The 13,009-nt window shown below is 42.2% G+C and overlaps 1 long non-coding RNA gene across 2 annotated transcripts; it reads left to right on the top strand.

Annotated features, from left to right (window-relative positions):
• Positions 1 to 72: 72 nt before the first annotated feature.
• Positions 73 to 12,325, top strand: LOC308586043. 2 transcript variants are annotated; one of them, XR_014007724.1, is made up of 4 exons: positions 73 to 151; positions 580 to 613; positions 4,419 to 4,530; positions 10,854 to 12,325. It is a non-coding gene; the product is annotated as an uncharacterized lncRNA (long non-coding RNA). The 2 variants fall into 2 exon arrangements; XR_014007723.1 differs by lacking the exon at positions 580 to 613.
• The last annotated feature ends 684 nt before the right edge of the window (positions 12,326 to 13,009 follow it).

Here is a 13,009-nt window from a genome sequence, read left to right as displayed (position 1 = left end):
TAGTTTTAAAAAATTAAATCTTAAAACCCATTTTTAAATTAAAATCCATTATTTCCTTTTAAAATTTTACCGTACATTTTGTTATTCAGTTTATAGTCTCATCGACATAGTTCTTCAAAACAATAGGTTTTTTATCAACTTTTTTTTAAAGGTGAGGGCATTATTACATTATATATATATATATATATATACACACACACACACACACACACACACACACACGCACACATATTTAATTATAGGCTTTAATGCAGCAAAAGGTATTTCTATGTAGTAAAACAAGTGCATACTATGATTTGACAAAATATGTTACTTTTCTCCAGACTATAGTGATTTGTCTCCAAAAAGACTCCGAAAATGTACTGGGGGAGAAATGTCCATTTAAAACATTTTCAAAACTTATAAAATCGCAATAAATTCAACAAACTCCAACTTCAGCTATATATTATTACCAACATATTGATGTTTTCAATGGCATTAGGACTGCTCTTTCTGTTTTTGAGTTTCTACTGGCTCCTCCTGGTTTGATTTATTCATTCTGGCTGCTGTGATGTTTATTATGATTATGTTTTCTTGTAGCTAGCTGTTAACTGTCTTGAAACACTGTAAAAAGGTAGGAAACAAATCTATAAATAAAACATTCAAGCCTTAATGAGCTTGTTGAATGTTGCCTGTAATATTTTTCACAAATAAAATGTGTTATCGAGGCAGAATTCAGAATTGTAATCTTGAACCACATGAGGATATGTGGAATTAAATGTTATTTAACGTTGCAAACCTAACTCCACTTACATGGGAGTAAGTTCCATTGAATTCAGTTGGACTTAATTCTGAATAGACATGATTAGAGTGTACTGTAAAGCAGTGTGATTGTGTGCCCCAAAACCAAAATAGTCTGGAAAATATGGGAGACAATGGTAAAGGAAATAACAGTGGTCAAAAAATCATTTGGTATGTTTATTTGGTCTTCCTGAGAACTCAGAACCATGTATGAGTCAGAGGATGGTGGTTATTCACAGTTCCATGAATATTATTTTATTTTGTCTCCCCTATTGTTACTAATAAATGACTCACATGTTCCACTTGCCCAGGGAGGGCTATCATACAGCTATTTGTTTAGAACAGGGGTCAGCAAACTTTTTCAGCAGGGGGCCGGTCCACTGTCCCTCAGACCTTGGGAGGGGGCCGGACTATATGGGGGGGGGGGAATGAACGAATTCCTATGCCCCACAAATAACCCAAAGATGCATTTTAAATAAAAGCACACATTTTACTCATGTAAAAACATGCTGATTCCCAGACTGTCTGTGGGCCAGATTTAGAAGGTGATTGGGCCGGATCCGACCCCCAGGCTTTAGTTTGCCTACCCATGGTTTAGAGGTAAGGAAGAAGGCAGAGCTGTTTAGTAGCTATCAGTGTGTCTGAAATAGCACACACACAATGGAGTAACAGAGGGTCTGCTAACTCTGCCAGTTTTCACCAACCTCATGCATATGGCTTAACAAATGCTTCTGTCCCCTTTCAATATAAGGGTATATCTGTCAGGCTCCTAATGTCAGCCTGATTTATGGACAGTCCTGCTGGACCCCTCTAGTCCAGCATCCTGTCCTCACAGTGACCAACCAGATGCCTATGGGACACACTGCCTATGGAGATCAGACAGGCTCCTTTACTGTACTCCTTTCAGCAGCTGCTAAAAACATTTTCATTTAGACAAGCCTACCAATATATTTAGAGTGCTGGTATGTTTTTAGTTTATTGCTTGTTTCAATTTGTTTTTACCAAGAAGTATATTGTTTTATTGTTTTACCAAGTTTTACTTGTTTTTACCAAGAAGTATATTGTTTTATTCTTTTTGTAAACCACTTTGAGGTTTTCTACAATCAAGCAGTACATCCATTTTATGAAACAAGTAAAACAAAAATAAATCCACAAGCAGGATGTGGGTGCTACAGCACTCTCCCTACTTGTGATTTCCAAGCAAACAGTATTCAGAGATATATTGCCTCCAATACTACAGGTACTATACAGCCATCATGGCTTGCAGCCTTATCTTCCATTGACTTGTATAAACTCCTCTTGTAATCATCCAAACTGGTGGCCATTACTACATCTTGTGATGGCAAATTCCATTGTTTAACCATGTGTTGGATTAAATATTTTATTTTGTCTACGGTGCAATTCTAACTATATCTACTCAGAAGTACGCTTCATTGGATAGTGTGGAGTTCTGGTATTGTGAGAGAGGCCTAGTCACTTTCTTCATACATAATTTTGCATCCTTTACCTTTCTCCTAATCCCAAAAGGCCCAAATGTTGTAACTTTTCCTCATAGGGAAGTTGCTAAAGCGCCTTGATAATTTTGCCAGCCCTTTTCTGAATATTTTCCAGCTCTACAATAACTTTTTTGAGGTGCACCAATTAGAAATGTACACAGTATTCCAAGTACATTCACATCATAGATTTATGTAAATAGTGTTATGATACTGGCAGTTTGGTTTTCAATCTCTTTCTTAATTCTCCCTAGCATGGTGTTCACCATTTTCGCAGCTGCCATACTCTGGGTCACATTTTTATCAAGCTATCCACTTCACCCCCAAAGTCACTTTCCTGGTCAGTCACTGCCAGTTTAAGCCTAATCTGTTTATGTAAAATTAGGTGGTCTCCCCCCCCCCCCGCATTGTGCATCACTTTTCACTTGCTGACACTGGATTGCATTTGCCATTTTAATGTCCATTCACCATTCTTGGAGAGGTCTTTTGGAGTGTCATACAATCCTTTGTTTTTACCACCCTGAACAATTCAGACTCATTAGCAAACTTGGCCACCTCATTGCTCCGCATCATTTATGAACAAGTTTAAAAACATAGGTCCCAATACCAATTCATAAGGAATCCCTACTTTTTACACCTCCCTCTATTATAAGAGGGACTATTATAAGAGGGACTTATTACAACTTCTTATAACTAGGACTTGCCGATCGTATGGTCGGCGGTTCGAATCCCTGTGGCGGGGTGCGCTCCCGTCGTTCAGTCCCAGCGCCTGCCAACCTAGCAGCACCCCCGGGTGCAAGTAGATAAATAGGGACCGCTTACCAGCGGGAAGGTAAACGGTGTTCCGTGTGCTGCACTGGCTCGCCAGATGCAGCTTGTCACGCTGACCACGTGACCCGGAAGTGTCTGCGGACAGCGCTGGCTCCCGGCCTCTAGAGTGAGATGAGCGCACAACCCTAGAGTCTGTCAAGACTGGCCCGTACGGGCAGGGGGTACCTTTACCTTTTACCTATTATAAGAACTGTCCATTTATTCATACTCTCTGCTTCTGGCTTTTTAGCCAGTTGTAAAGCTATAAGTGGACATACCCTCATCCCTTGAAAGTCTACTTGCATTATAATATGCTTGTTGATAATCTTCCCCCACCTGGAATGGGCATTTCTGTAAATATTAGTAATTTTAGTCACTGTGTCATTCACCTGCTTTCAAGCCTAACCTGTGAGTAAGATCCATTGAATTCAATAGCACATACCTCTGAGTAGGCATAGATAATTGGAATGAAATAGAGTGTCACATGATCAGTGAAACATTTTACTGTTTACACCAGGTATCACAAACCTGAAAAAAATTACATTTTTGGCATTTGTTTTTCTTCACAGGATTACTGCAGTCTATATGCAATCTTCCTTTGCAAGAAAGGAGCATTATTTATTTTTATCCATGTGAATGCTACAGGTTTGATCCACACTGCAAAGTCTAACAAATAATATTGAAGGATAATAAGAAACCTGCCATTAAAAGGTTGCATTAATCCGGTAATAGTCACAGGCTAATGAAATAACACCTTTTTCTGGAGCTTCATCTATATTGTTCATATGTTAATTGGTTCCTTCTTTGCATAATAACTGTAGATAGCTAAATTACCTCAGCTGCTTAATGTGGCTGATAAAATTAGCTAATGGCAGCTACTTAGCTAAAAGTAACAAGAGGACCTAGGTGATTACACTTACAAAGCTGTTCAGTTACAATGTTATAGCAAAAGGTGTGTGTACTTGTAACTATTAGGTGGAAGAATAGCATTGGGATATAGTAGATGCTGGTTAATTGAAAATCTAGTGGAAAATCTCATTAAGTAATATGTTAGCAAATCTGAAAATAGTAGTTTTAGGTATTATTAATTTTAATACAAAGCTCTCTGATTTACTTTGGTTTTGCAATTATACAAGGTAGGTCTCAATTCTTATTTCATGACTACAGATATTAAAACATTATAATTTTTTATGGCTCCCTATTGAGTACATTGCTGAGCTGAACTTTGCAACCAGGACTCCCAAGTTTATAGCAGTATAGTTAAGAAGAGCCTTTTTAGAAAAAAATAACTTTCTTAGTCTTTTCTAGGAGGAATTGTTATGTCTCTCTTAACAGTTATGATCTACCCACATATTCAGCAGCAGATCTTCCCGACCAGTATATGTGGTAATGGAGAAAACTTCATATAGCTGCTAAAGGCGGCTAGAAAAAAGGAAGCAACAATAAGGTGAACCAGTAGTATTTTCTGGACTGTAATGGATAAAAGAATCAACTTGTGTTGATTTTGTTTCAAACTATGATGACTAGAGGCAAAGGGGTGGGGGAGATTTGTTGAGGAAGGGCCAGGGCCATCTTATCCATTAGGGTTTGTGGCGCCCTGCGCCACGGCGCCTGCCCATCAGGGGAACCCAGCAGCGGAAGTCTGGGACCGACCAGGAAGAGCTGCGAGGGCATGTTGGGCAGCGGCAGCAGCTCTTCCTATGGCCAGCCGTGCTCTCTCGCTTCCTGCCTGGGAGAGGAGGCAGCAGCGGCGGGCGCACAAAGCTACATTGCACCCTTCTCCCTCCTGCCCACCCTGCGGCAGTAGTGGGACTGCTGAGGAAGCCTGCGCGGCAAGCGAGCCTCAAGCTGCCCAGCGCAGGGGGAGGAGAGGACAGGGAGGGGGAGGGGTGCTGAGAACGTCTCCCCCGCCCCTTCCTTCAAGGAAAAAGGTGGAGGAGGGATTCATTTGGGGTGGTGGGAGGGAAAAGCTGAAGGGGGGGCGCACTACCATTAGGACTCAGTTTGGAGGTAAGGATGGACTCGAGAGTGTGCTCTCCATGCAGTTAGTGGTTAAAAACAAACACCAACAAAAAGTCCTTTAAAGACAGGGACAGGTTTTAAGGTCCTATTAGATTCAGCAGGACTTACTCTCAGGTAAGTGCAGTTAGAGCTGCAGCTTTTGTGGCCCAAGTTTTGTGTCCTTTTTAGGTTCAGGATGTCACTGCTTTACACCCACCCCCACCCCCCACAATATTTGAAAATGTCAGCTTTGTACTTAAACACAAATTGGCTGAGAACTTCATTCTCTGTGTCTTTATCAATTTATTTAAAGAACAACAAACTGATGATTGCTTTAACTTTTTGATATGTGGTGATTTGAATCATGAGGATGAATTAGAAGAACTGCTGAGTCTTGAATGAGTCTTGCTTTGGAATTGAGGACTTAGATTTTCTTCTGCCTTTTCATTTCATTTTGTTCTAAGGGCTTGTTAGAGATAATGTGTAAGCGTGGTGTCAGCTCCCTTTAAAAAAAAGGTCAACTCTGGGAAATGGGGGGGGGGGGCGCAGAGGGATCTTTGTACTACTGCCCCGGATATGCTTAAGACAGCCCTGGGAAGGGCTATATAGCTCAGTGGTAGAGCAATTGTCTCCAGTTCAATGCTGTGCGTCTCCAGGTAAGGTTGAACGAGACTCCTATCTGAAATCCTGGAGAGCTGCTTGAGTCAGTAGACAAAATTGAGCTCGCTGGATCTGGGCTTTTTTACTTGGTATAATGCAGCTTCCTGTGTTCCTCAACACCTAAGAGTTGTGTAGAACAGCGGTCAGCAAACTTTTTCAGCAGGGGGCTGGTCCACTGTCCCTCAGACCTTGTGGGGGACTGGACTGTGATGCAAGAGCACCACGAGCCCCAGTGGCTGCTTACCTGTGTCTTGTGAGCGGAAGGGGCTGGCGGCGGGGGAGACAATGAGCGGCGTGCGAAAGAGCTCCGGAGAGGGGCTGCTTAAAATGGCAGCCGCTCAAGCACTGCTGCTGCCGGCACCAACAAAGCCCAGCCCCCTTCCTCCTCTAGGCAGGCCGGGGAGAAGCCAGGAGGAAGCACCACCACCGCCAGCGTGTGAGGGAGAGGGAAAGAATGTGTGCACTGGCGATCCACGTGGGGATTCTCGGACCGTCCGTGGGCCAGATCCAGAAGGCAATTGGGCCTGATCCGGCCTGTGGACCTTAGTTTGCTGACCCATGGTGTAGAAGATGGCACTTCGACAGGTGTAGTTTATCATATAGGAATGAATCACACACACACTCTATTTTTCTCCTAAAGATGGAGAAACCATGTTCTCCTTAACCATTGATCCTGTTTCCTGGATAGATCTTAGCAAGTGATATTAGCATACATCAGAAACTTTCTAAATTGGCATTTTATTGGTCAGTCACCTGTGTTTCATCTCCCACTATTGTGTGCAAGAAGTCTTAAAACTTTCTCTTTCTGCTTTTCAGTTTAGAAAATACTTTGGCTCCAGAGTCAATGGCAAGATACACTACAATCCATACAGCCCACTTGAGTAGTCCCACAGATTTAAATTGCATTTATGTAGTGTAAATAGCTTGCTGTTTAAAACATCAGCATTCATGATGGCATGTATAATCTGAGCTTCCTGCATCAACGTAAACTATCTGGTGCACTTCAGAGTAAGCAAATGTTGAAACATCATCTCTTTTCTCTGCCTTCAACCCCCCACTTCTAGTGTTAGGCAAGTATCCAAGCATCTGTATAATCTATGTGGTTTGGTGGAAATGAAAAATATACTAGAATCATTGTTCCCACAACAAGACATTCTCTAATTTGAGTGCTCTCTCCGGTTGTGTTGTATTGCACCTGTGGCTGGGAAGCCTTGCTATCAACAGCACGCAGGAGGGAGAGGATGCATATATGAGGAAGTTGCCAGGAGTGGTGAGGGGCGGAGAGATAAGGGAAAAGTACTGCTGGTGGTTAGGATCTTTGAGGAGGCAATAGGATTAAGAGGATGAGGCAAAACAGTGGTGCTAAAGGTTAAGATCTTAAGGGACAGAAAGATGGGTGAACCCAGACAGTAGGGGAAGGAATATGTTCCTTCTTGTCTCCCCCCCCCCCAGTGGGTAGGGGATGTTATGTATATACATATCAACCAAAACCTTGGCTGCAGGCCTCTGGTCTCTGTTTATGTTGGGTTGTACCGGTATTTATTTTCTTTGGCCTGGTAGATGAAGCTTTTTGCATGCTACTAATGCTGTGACTTGTTTGTTCTGTCGTTCTTCTGACGAACTGCAGTTTGTAAGCTTGTTTCTGGAAACCATTCAGCTGTGTAACTTCATCCTTGACTCCTCTAGGTGCTAAATGGTGCTGTGTTTTTCTTTCTATACTATCCGGTTTGGGGGAATATGTGTGTGACGCCAACTCCCACAAATTTAAGAATTGCCCCAAACAACTTTAAAAAAAAAAACCTGTTAAAAAAAGTCCACCACTGATAACTGCAAAGGAAAATGAAGACTGCCCTTCAGTTGATAGTAAGTTCTGTCTCCACCTTTTTAATTCTCCAAAACTGCTACATATGAGACACTAGCAACAGAAGGGTGTGTGGGGAGGGAATTGGGGGGTGAGAACTACCAGGGGGAGTCTTGGTCAATCAAGAAAGATGGTTAAATCTGCTCAGGCTTAATGATGAACATACAGTCATGCAAGAGGGGGAAAAAACTTTTTTAAAAATGGTGGTGTGTGCGTCGTGCATCAAGCCCAGACACAGAAAAGTGAAGAAGCAGTGTGTGGCCATCTGTGTAATGAGATGCCTATTTCTGGGGATCTAATCAAGAGACAAAAAGCAGAATTGAGAAGCTTATGCCCTCTCCTATTTGGGGAGGTCCAGCTTTGTGCTCCAGTTGTGGCAGTGCTAAAATCATGGGAGAACACAACTCTCCTTGGCTTGGACCAATCCCTTGCTGAATGATGAGGTAATAGACTGCAGGCAGGGGGATCATATTTTTAAAATATACTTCTCAACTTTTTAAAAATAAAAAACACACCTTACTGCATGTAGAAAATATTGTAGGAGAGAGCCAGGGGTATCCCCAGTCCTTCAGGAAGCACAGACACTGATTTATTGTTAACAGCATTCATTGATAGGGATAACCAGGCACTGACCAGAGCCATCTCTGTCTCTGGTGCATTGGTGTTTGAAGCTGTGTGTATATGCCAGACATATGCAAACTCCAGCCCTCCAGATGTTTGGGACTACAATTCCCATCATCCCTGACCACTGGACCTGTTAGCTAGGGATGATGGGAATTGTAGTCCCAAACATCTGGAGGGCCGGAGTTTGCCGATGCCTGGCATATGCCATATATATCCTGTAGTTTCTTGAGAAATACTGCAGTTTGATGTGTTTTCCATCAAGCCAGCTGCCGTCCAATTTGAAATTGTAAGCCACATTCACTACACAGTTAAGCTGAGGTTCGGGATAGCTATTGCTCGTGTGCGGATGATAGTTTAATGGGGAGCAGTTCTGGGGCATTGCAGGCATGGGGAAAGCAAATAGGTAATGTGCATCTGGTGAAGACATCCCCACCCTCTCTGGTGTGTTCAGCAGTATGCCAACGTCACTTGAAATGCAGCAGGGAGAAGTGACCTGACTGCATTTTAAGCCACAAACGTATGCACAGCCATAGATAGGGGAGGAGGCTGACCCTATGCGTCTTACCTGAATTTATGCGTCATACCTGTGCCTGTTGCTGTCTGCCTAGAAACCATTCTTCCTTGGAACATGGCCTGAGTTGGTCGGTGCTAGGAGCAGTGGTTACTACAATAGAGCCTGCCTCTTCATCAGAAGAGTTGTGCCTGAATCCCTGCAGCAAGGGACCAAGCTTCTGCTAAAAAAAAAAAAAAAGCAAGGGGGAGCAAAGTAAGTGGAGCCCTTGAGACTCTCCCAGCTGGGTTTTTTCCCCCTCATTCAAGTGTCTGCACCTGGTTGCTATCCATTTCTGTGTTCTTTTCTCCCAACAACAAAGCTTGAAATCTGAGCTTGAGGGGAGAGAACCGTTGAGGACTAAAGAGGCAGCTAATTATGTTTCCTTGCCTACCTCCCGGGCTGTGCCAGAGACACTAAATGTTCAGCAATTGCTGGTGTGCCACCCCAGGAGTTGCTAGCACTGTAACCGGCTTCAGTCTCATGGAATCCCTTCTTCCTACTCCTTCCTAGGAAACTTAAAGGGCACAGACCTTGAATACTTTGTAAATTTTGTAGACCAAAGTGGAATTATCAGGTAGGAGGGAGACGGCATGTGTGATAGGAGAGAGAGAGAGAAGAAATGGGAGCATGTTGTTGAGGGTTAGATTTGTTGGATCTTGGAGCAGGTGAAAAGTTGAGTAAACAATCGGGCAAAAGTATTGGCTTCAGGTCTTAGGTCTGTTCAAATCTGTTTGATTTTCATATTGGAAGTGACTGGCTTTTGATATCTAATTAGCTGAAAAGGTATATTTTCTCCTTGATGTAAAATAACATTGTGGACAATGAGAGGGGCAGAAACGTTATAGCTGTCCTCATTTGGCTGTCGTGATCCAGAGGCAGATCTATGGCAGCCGCAGCAGCTCCTCAGCTTCTGATGGTCATCTTTGTTAGTACCAGGAGATGGAGTTGGTTCTTATCTGCTACATCCAAATGGAGCAGCTATAAGGGTGCTCTTTGCAGGGTGATATATTATTGCAGTGACCTTGACATTATGGAAGTTCTCCCCAAAGAGACAAGGAATGGACAAATTATTCAAATTTTTAAGTGGGCTATATTTTGGGCTGCTGCTGCTTCATCAAGACTTATTTTAGAAAGCTGTTTGATAATAGAAAGTATTTATATTTTCTTGGAATTTATTTTGCTGATTATTCATTTGGATTGACCTATGTTCTTAAATATTTTGCTATTAAAATTGTTTTTGAATTATTGTGTGCTTATGAATGGTAAACTGGCCTTGGGTGGACTGTGTCCCTAAAGCAGGCATCCTCAACCTGCAGCCCTCCAGATGTTTTGGCCTACAACCCCCATGATCCCTAGCTAACAGGACCAGTGGTCAGGGATGATGGGAATTGAAGTCCAAAACATCTGGAGGGCCAAAGGTTGGGGATGCCTGCCCTAAAGGCAGCCTATAAATAAATCTACAAATAAAACAGTTTTTAGTGGTAGTAGAACACTTTGGCAGACACCCAGATAATTACTTGTCTTGTCCTGGCTCAGTTTATTAAGGCCTGAAAATACTTTTAAAATCACGTTCTCTGATGTGCATAAAATGAAGTATCTATTTGAATTGCCTTGCAGCAATCTCTGTATCCTGGCAAAGCAGGAGAGTGTAAATAGACAGCTTTATAAAACTCTGTGTGAGAGAGAGGGGGAGGTGAAGCTTGCTAGTTTCTGCTTATCCAGCAAGACCATTATGGGTCGGCAAGGCTTGTCCCAACGGGTTCCAAAGCCACTTAAGTATTATAGTATATTGTTTAAGGCACATGCTATTGTGAAAGCTCTGTTTCTAAGAAGTGTGTGTTTGTCTTGTGTGGCCAGGCATGTGATAAATCCTGGTATGCATCACACTCTTAAAAGAACAGCAAGCCTTTCTCAGTTTGACTTAGCTTATGCAGGCCCAGGAGGACAGATAACGAAAGTGTGTAGCTAAATATGTAGCTTTACCACAAGCGATGGTAAACTTTTGTAATGAATCAGCTTGTGCACATTTGCCTTTGCCACAGTTCAGCACCTCTTACATTTGTCTCAACAGCTTGGCAGGAACCAGATGTGAGAAAGTGATGCTTGCTTGAGAAGAAATTGTATGCGCCTTCTCCCAGTATGGCTCTGTACTATCCAACTATGATGCAGACCTTGCCTTATAACTATCTACCTCTTGGGCCAAGTCGACCATCAGATACTGCGCACGCCCCCATGATCCCTCCAGTCCAGATGCACAACTTCTACAACAGGCCTCTTGCTGTGATTATGGACAATAACAATGGTTACAATGTAAATCCAGCAAACCAAATGGAGTACCATCACATCCATGGTGCAAATCCTTACTTCTATCCTTACCCTTTCTGGTACTACCCCCAAGTGAGCCCTCTTCCTCTGTACAACCCCTATGCTAACTATTCTCCTTATGCAGCCTACCAAAGACCAGGCTGGGATGTGTGGCCTGAGGGATTCACCTTGAGAGGAGAGCTCCATTGGGGTAAGCTTGAGAGGATTGTGGGGCCTAGGAGGGACTTGCCGGAATTCGTGAAAGACGATCTCAGAAGGGTCTATGGCACCTATCCAAGGACGGATGTTACCATAACATACCAAGGTGGGGAATTTATTGTGAAAGGGGACCCTAGAGTTGGAGAACAAGAATACAGGGTAGAGAAGAGAATCATCCGAAACGAACCCACCCCAACTGCTAGTGAAGCTGAGGACAGCAGTGAAGACCGCAGTAGGAAGAAGAAAAAGAAATCAAAGAGATAATGAAAGTGGTTCAAATAATACTGACTGAACATGTATCCCTCTGTTTAGACCTAAGACCTGGCGGCAATGATACCGAAAACTGAAATAGATTTTTCTGTGACATTTTTATAGGTTCCAATAACTTTCTTAGTAGCTGTTGTATACTCACTAATGTGCACACATACTTTTCTCTTGTGCTAATAGGAAGATGTTGCTCATTTTGTCAACCCCTGCTTTTTTTTTGAGTGACTCCAAATGAATGCCAGTAGTGCAGCCTTTCAATTGGATCAAACCAAAATCTACTTATAAAAAATGATTATGGATTTCTGGTACATTATCTTCCTAGTTGTACGTTACCATTTTTGCACCATAAATTCTTCCTGCCTCCCTCATTGTTGGAGGGATCTCTTTTCTTTCTTTCCTTCCCCCACCCCTGGCCAAACATTGGCTACTTTAAGTTAATGTCCATAGAGTTCACTATGGAATTATTCAGAAACTGAACCCGAGGTCACAGTACAAGGTGATGGTATACTGAAAATCTGGTCACACTGTGACAGTGGACACACAACATACATAAATAGGATCAGACTACCTTTATTTTTAACATCAGCACAGACAAACCTATTGTGAATTCCACCTTCTGTAATATGTTTTAAGCCATTTGTGATTCTTTCCTAGTGAGGTGAACAATTGCAAAGAGTTCTGCTTGGCCATCAGGTTGCACTTTGTATATATGCATGACATAGAGCATTTTAAATAAAGGAAAACAAGCATGTTTTACTGTGTGAACATTTCTTTGTGATAACTTATTGTAAGTAGGGTAGAAATGACTGCTTGACATAAATAGTATTGTTTATTTGTGGGGTATCTGCATGTTTTAAAGAAGGAAATAATTCCTGTCTTATCACCAAACTGTGAAGTGCAGATGTTGTAGTACAGCATAGCATAAGATTATCTCTTCTGCTAGTTTCAAGAAGTACACAGAGTTCAGGAATGAACAAGAGGACGGGTATAGTTGTAAAATACAAATAATAATACTATGACTTTGATCCATGCACTAATCTTTTGAGTTCCTCCCTAATGTGGCTATACGTACTTATCTTAGAGCAGATGGGAAAGCTCTGTAAGCTTCATGGTGCAGAAGGATGGGTGCCTGATAACTGTTCATGGTGCTGTATGAAAAGAGTAATGCCTAAAGACTGAATTTTACTAAATATACCCTGTTTGATTAAGCATATGGATCCATACATGGGACAATATTGGGGTGGCCAAGCTTTTCTTTCAGGCCATGTATAAGATTGAAGCCTTTTAAAGTGACAATTGTAAGGATCAAAGTTAAATTCAGTGTGACATGGGAATAAACATATATAGGTTTGGGTTGCACATCTAAAGTATTGCCTTTTAACCTAACAATGTTAACTTCCTCAGCAGGTTTCAGTTAGGTTTCAGACTAACTTGTAT

This window comes from Podarcis bocagei (assembly GCF_964188305.1).
Source record: "Podarcis bocagei genome assembly, chromosome: 4".
Classification (NCBI taxonomy): domain Eukaryota; kingdom Metazoa; phylum Chordata; class Lepidosauria; order Squamata; family Lacertidae; genus Podarcis; species Podarcis bocagei.
This window is presented reverse-complemented; position numbering and strand designations above follow the sequence as displayed.